At 43.0% G+C, this 7,137-nt stretch overlaps 1 pseudogene; it reads right to left on the bottom strand.

Moving 5' to 3' along the window:
• Window positions 1-328: 328 nt before the first annotated feature.
• Window positions 329-445, bottom strand: LOC126100533 (5S ribosomal RNA; annotated as a pseudogene).
• Window positions 446-7,137: the final 6,692 nt, after the last annotated feature.

Here is a 7,137-nt window from a genome sequence, read left to right as displayed (position 1 = left end):
CGTATAGATGACCCGTTTCGGCAATTCTCTGTTCCCATCTTCGGATCTTTTTACAATATTACATAATGTCCACCTTCGGCGCGATAAGGAGATTACGTAATGATGTAAACATAGGTTGGAAGATGAGCACTCCGTCTTCAGGCCACAAGTGGCCCATCGGGACCATCCGACCGCCGTGTCATCCTCAGAGGAGGATGCGGATAGGAGGGGCGTGTGGTCAGCGCACCGCTCTCCCGGTCGGTATGATGGTTTTCTTTGACCGGAGCCGCTACTATTCGGTCGAGTAGCTCCTCAATTGGCATCACGAGGCTGAGTGCACCCCGAAAAATGGCAACAGCGCATGGCGGCTGGATGGTCACCCATCCAAGTTCCGGCCACGCCCGACAGTGCTTAACTTCGGTGATCTCACGGGAACCGGTGTACCCACTGCGGCAAGGCCGTTGCCTAGGTTGGAAGATGGCAACAAATAATTGCCGAAACAATTCATTTACATAAATAAATGCTTTTAGCGATCTTGGCAGCTGAAAATGTATTCCGTGTTCACAATACTACAGATCTCCCCCACGCTGACGACGTCAGAAGTGTTTATCTTTGAGATTGAATGTGGTGAGTTGATGCTATTTATCGATGTCTTTAAGGTGACAGAGACCGCATTATCACTACCAAACTAAGTATGAATGAGGTCGTGTAAAGAGCAACGAAACACTGGATGTTCCTTCTGCGATACTGAAGGAAGACGTGGCAGGAATGAAACCATTGTACCTGATCGGTGTCAGCGGTGGTCGTGAGAATGTACAGTCGCAATGACCGGACTCCAAATTGCCAGGCGAGAGGAAAGAGCCAGGTAGTACTACAGAAAGCAAAGATCGTCCTGTGTGGCATATGGCTCTGGCGCATCGTTCTGCACCTGCATCAACTATTTGAGTAGCAGTTAGCACAACACTGACATAACAAGCTGTTAAAAATCGGTTACTTCAAGGGATGTCGCGAGCCAGATGTCCTGTAGAGTGCATTTCACTGACCCCAAACCACTACCATTTGTGACTTCAGTGATATCAGGTGAGAGCGTATTGGAAGGCAGGTTGGAGGTATTTTGTGTTTTCTGCCTCGGCGCCAGTGATTGACTGTGTTGGACAGAAGCAGACCAATTTTGGTCCTGAAACAGGCTATTCTCCGTGCCAGACACACATGTTTGCGCACTTGCATGAAACATTCGGGGGGTTACACTGATTATTAATGAACCAGCGTTTCACATTCCCAATGGCTTCTTTCGCCCTTGTGTTAACCTGTGATCTAGCAACGTTAATCACTTGAATATGTTACCTAGACAAATGTGTTACTTGAATTTCATTACTCCACGTTAATTATTGTTTGATGGTGCGTTTTTTTTATCAGTGTAATTTACCTTTGAAAGATAACGTTCGGTCTCTGAAGTAGGAATTGGTAAGGAAAAGTTGTGCAGTGGTACTGGACTCGGAAATAACGAGTGACTAACGACATTTTCATCGTCGCTACTTGATCAGCAAGACGAGAACAAAGGAAAGTCTACACTTTCTGTTTATAGCACCTATTTGTAGAGATGAATGTGGGGTTTGTCGACTCTTCACCTTTATGACGGCTTGATATCTGCTGCGGACATTTGCAGTGATATAACTGAATGTCTGTAGAGGAATGAGCGCCGATTATTCCTCAAGATCCGAAACCAGAGAAGACCATGTTGGACACTGGGCTATGGAGCGAAGTCGATGTTCCAACCCAACCAAAACGTGTACAGTTGGGTTCAGGTCGGGGCTCCAGGCAGGCCAGTGCATTTCAGGAAAGTTATTGACCTCTGACCATTGCCTCACAGATGTCGCTATTGAGAATGGGTGACAGGCGATACTGGAGTGTGTTGAAACCCGGTTGACGAGTCAGGAGGCCCACACTTCACCACCCTCACCAAGGTAGCAATGCTTGTGACTGGATGCCTGGTATCTGTCCAATGTCATGAAAACGTATTTCGTAAAAATTTATTTATTGTTCATCAACTACAAAAAAGGTGATAATAGAGTATTTAACGTAAACTGGATGTAAGTGTTCATGCTACAACAATTGTGATGACACTGGGAGAAGTTGACGCCTCAGGGCCTGTACATGGGCTGTCAGGAGGTGAGGCCATTAGCAGCCAGTCTAAGAAACTGCAGCATTGCGTAGCTGGCGGGTGTTGGCAGCAATGATTCTACAGGGATGTCGACCACAGTAGCAGTGGCAAAGCTCTTCTGAGGCTTAGTCTACAAATTTAAGAAACCAACAGCTACAGTTTGAAAAAAAAATTAATTTTGTTTTGTGTATTACCACAGTTTCATTCGATCCATCCGTATAGTGAGTCCTCATTCCGCTGCAGATGCTATCCACTAAAAAATTCACTGGAGGCTTCTAAAAGCAGCATGTTGTTTCCACGCAGCAACCGGCAGGTTGGAAGGCAGTCACTTTAGCCATATGTATGTAGTGTGTATTGTGTGTGTATTGCGTATTAAACCCGGGACCTAGAAACGACGGAGAGGCTTCGTCCCACCGCATCCCTCAGTGGTTCACAGCCCCACAACAGGCCACAGCAATCCACCCACCTTACTGCCGCCCCACACTGAACCCAGGTTTGTATATGTGTAGTACTGATGCTTGCCTCAGTCGCGGAATTCTTTTCACGCGATCTTCAGTACTGGTTTAAATAAGTTGTTCTAGGACTAGAATTCGTGAGTGTAGGTGGCTAATTGAATATACACTGAAGAGCCAAAGAAAATGGTACACCAGCCTAATATCTTGTAGGGCTCCCGCGAACACGCTGAACTGCCACAGCACGAGGTAGCGTGGACTCGACTAATGTCTGAAGCAGTGCTGGACGGAATTGACACCAGGAATCCTGGAAAGCTGTCTCAAAATCGGTAGGAGTGTGAGGGAGTGCAGATCTCTTCTGAACAACAAGTTGCAAAACATCCCCAGATACGCTCAATGATGTTCATGTCTGGAGAGTTTTCTGGCCAGCGGAAGAGTTGAAAGTCAGCAGAGTGTTCCTGGGGCAACTCTAGCAATTCTGGACGTGTGGGATGTCGCACTGTCCTTCTGGAATCGTCAAGGTCCCTCGGAGTGCACAATGGACATGAACGGATTCCGGTGATCTGACTGGATGCTTAAGTACGTGTCACCTCTCAGAGTCGCATCTAGACGTATCAGGGGGTTCCATATCATTCCAACAGCACACGCCACACAACATTACAGAACCTCCAACAGCTTGAACAGTCCCCCGCTGACATCCATGGTCCATGGAGTCATGAGGTTGTCTCCATACCCGTACAAGTCCAACCGCTAGATGCAATTTGAAACGAGACTCGTCCGACCAGGGAACACGTTTCCCGTCAACAGTCCAATGTCGGTATAGAGCTTTGCGTCGTGCAGTCATCAGGGGGGTACTCGAATGAGCCTTCGGCTCCGAAAGCCCATGTCGATGATGTTTCGTTCAACGGTTCGAACTCAGACACTTGTTGATGGCCCAGCACTGAAATCTGCTGCAATTTGCGGGAGGATTGCATTTCTGTCACGTTGAACGACTCTCTTCAGTCGTCGTTCGTCCCGTTTTGCAGCATCTTTTACAGGCCGCAACGATGTCGCAGATTTGGTGTTTAACCGGATTCCTGATATTCCCAAAATCTCGAGAAATGGCCTCCAGGAAAATTCCCCACTTAATCCCTACCTCGGAGGTTCTGTGACCCATCGGTCGTGGGGCAACTGTGATGGCACGTTCAAACTCACTTGAATCTTGATTACCTCCCACTGTAGCAGCAGTAACCTATCTAACAACCGCGCCAGACACTTATTGTCACATAGGTATTGCCGATCACAGCGCGGTATTCGGCCTGTTTACATATCTCTGTATTTCAATACGCATACCAGTTTCTTTGGCGCTTCAGTACAGAATTGCCTGATGGATTGTGCAGAGGGAATACTTACGTGTTCATTTCTCGAATTAGAGCGCTTATGAAGATAAGTGATTGACAACACACTTAGACATTAAAATTGTTGATGTTCTAAATCACCAAATTTCAAATTTCTTTATGTAAAAAGTATCTTTGGTGTATATGTTGCTCTGTAACATTAAAGAATGAACACCAGTTTCTTTTTCAGTATGAGTGACAAAAAGTGTTCGCAGGAAAGGCTAGAAACATCTATATTCAATCATGCACCTTCAGAATGAAGGAAGATTTCAGTTGTTGGCTCCTTCTGAAGGACCCAAATATCTAGCCACAAGACAAAGTGTTTGTGAAACAGAATGAATTCGTAACCGAGGGAGTTATTGGGGTGCTATATGAAACTTCCTGGCAGATTAAAACTGTATGCCGGACCGAGACTCGAACTCGGGATCTTTGCCTTTGGCGAGCAAGTTCTCTACCAACTGAGCTACCCAAGCAAGACTCACGCCCATTCCTCACAGCTTTACTTCTGCAAAGTTTTGAAGGTAGTAGACTAGGTACTGGCAGAAGTAAAGCTGTGAGGAAGGGGCGTGAGTCGTGCTTGGGTAGCTCAGTTGGAAAAGCACTTGCCCGCGAAAGGCAAAGGTCCCGAGTTAGAGTCTCGGTCCGGCACCCAGTTTTAATCTGCCAGGAAGTTTCATATCAGCGCACACTCCGCTGCAGAGTGAAAATCTCATTCTGGAGGTATTGTATGTTTCTTGGGCAAGCAAGATCTTTCATTTAGACAACATTTTGAAGAAGTTCCATCAACAAAGACAATTACCTTTAGTTACTGTAACTTTTTTCTAATCAGGAACAATTTATTCTTGAACACTTGCAGAGCACTTATGCCTTCAAAGTATCCTGAAGCACAATTCAACACGAATTAATTGAACGAATTAATTGACTTGCTTACGAATACCAATGATGATCGCATTAGGGAAGAATTAAAGTCAAGTGAGCTTGTTGGAGTGCAAGCAGATTAAGCGTTGAATGTTTCAGGTGAGTCACAAACAAGTATTATTCTCAGCTTTTGTACCGAACACAATTCCATAGAAAGATTTATTGATTTTTACAGTGTTCCTAGTGACAAAACTACACAAAATTAATCATAAATTATACGCAATGCCGTCGATGTGTGGGGAGTTACTGAGAAAATGTTGTTTTTGTTGTGGTCTTCAGTCCTGAGACTGGTTTGATGCAGCTCTCCATGTTACTCTATCCTGTGCAAGCTTCTTCATCTACCAGTACTTACTGCAACCTACATCTTTCTGAACCTGCTTAGTGTTTTCATCTCTTGGTCTCCTTTTTCGATTTTCACTCTCCACGCTGCCCTCCAATGCTAAATTTGTGATCCCTTGATGCCTCAGAACATGTTCTACCAACCGGTCCCTTCTTCTTGTCAAGTTGTGCCACAAACACCTCTTCTCCCCAATTCTATTCAATAGCTCCTCATTAGTAATGTGATCTACCCATCTGATCTTTAGCATTCTTCTGTAGCACCACATTTCAAAAGCTTCTATTCTCTTCTTGTCCAAACTATTTATCGTCCACGTTTCACTTCCATACATGGCTACACTCCATACAAATACTTTCAGAAACGACTTCCTGACACATCTATACTCGATGTTAACAAATTTCTCTTCTTCAGAAATGATTTCCTTCCCATTGCCAGTCTACATTTTATATCCTCTCTACTTCGACCATCATCAGTTATTTTGCTCCCCAAATAGCGAAACTCCTTTACTACTTTAAGTGCCTCATTTCCTAATCTAATTCCCTCAGCATCACCCGACTTATTCGACTACATTCCATTATCCTCGTTTTGCTTTTGTTGGTGTTCATCTTTATCCTCCTTTCAAGACACTGTCCATTCCGTTCAACTGGTCTTCCAAGTCCTTTGCTGTCTCTGACAGAATTACAATGTCATCGGCGAACCTCAAAGTTTTTATTTCTTCTCCATGGATTTTAATACCTACTCCGAATTTTTCTTTTGTTTCCTTTACTGAGAAAATACTGAACCCAAATCATGATGGAGTGTCAGTAGTGGCATGTAAACAAGGAGGTAACATAAATTTTGTTGGTCGAAAAAAATGTCTATGGGCTATAGTTTTGTACTGTTACGCTCATAAACTTAATCTAGTTCTGTTACATTGTAGTAAGGACATCAAAGCAGTTAGGCTTTTCATTTACAGTCTTGTAGCATTTCATTCATAATTAGCAAGTTCTCAAAAAGAACACAACTCATAGAAAATGAAGGATTAAGATTGCCCCTGATATGTACTATACGCTGCAAGTTCAGTTCAAGAAGTGTTCAGACAACATATCTTAAATACCATGAGTTAAAAGACATTTTCCGAAATACCGCCAAAGATCACGAATATTGCGGTGCATGTTGATCAACAGTGCTTCTGGCTCGCTTAGCAGTCTTAATAAAACTCATTTCCTTTTCTGTTTTGACTTTACGAAGAAATATGTGTGTATGTTGACCATATCTATGCACTTCAAAACAAAACTGCATATGATATAGGTATGTACAAGGCTGATAGCTCTCTGTTAAAGGAAGATACTGTGACCGCATTTATCGAAATTTGTAACAAGAAAGCACATAGTGAAATAGTTCTTAGTGAGTGTGAGTTCCAGTGCTTTAAGATAATATCTTATGAGATCTAAGACGACAAGATAGTACAAATGGAATAGCATTTTATAGATTTGTGGTATTTCAGTTTCTACAGTTGTTTGACAAGTATCCGTTTGGAAATTATAAATTCTCACAATATACTCATTCTTCAACAAAGAACTACTAGAAAATGTGTTAGGAAACATTTACATTGATGAACACAAATATTTACCAAGTGTACTCGTATTTACAAAGTAACAAAATTTATCAAACTGCTTCTTAAATTCCCTGTCACTATGGCTTTTTCTGAAAGAATAATGGGCATCCTTAAGGGAACTGAAAATTGCCTTCGCAATCCAATAACAAAAGGTAGGTTAAGTTATCTGTGGACAATTTCTACAAACAGAAACTTGCTTAAACAACTTCCAAATCATGAGAAACTTAAAGATAACATAATTGATAATTTTGCTATCAAGATAAAAAGTTGCATGAACCTCTTGCATAAAAAGATACGTGGTAAGCCTACCCATAACA

Source organism: Schistocerca cancellata, chromosome 1 (genome assembly GCF_023864275.1).
Source record: "Schistocerca cancellata isolate TAMUIC-IGC-003103 chromosome 1, iqSchCanc2.1, whole genome shotgun sequence".
NCBI classification, from domain to species: Eukaryota; Metazoa; Arthropoda; class Insecta; order Orthoptera; family Acrididae; genus Schistocerca; species Schistocerca cancellata.
Note: the sequence above shows the minus strand (reverse complement) of the source record. Positions and strands in the feature narration are given on the sequence as shown.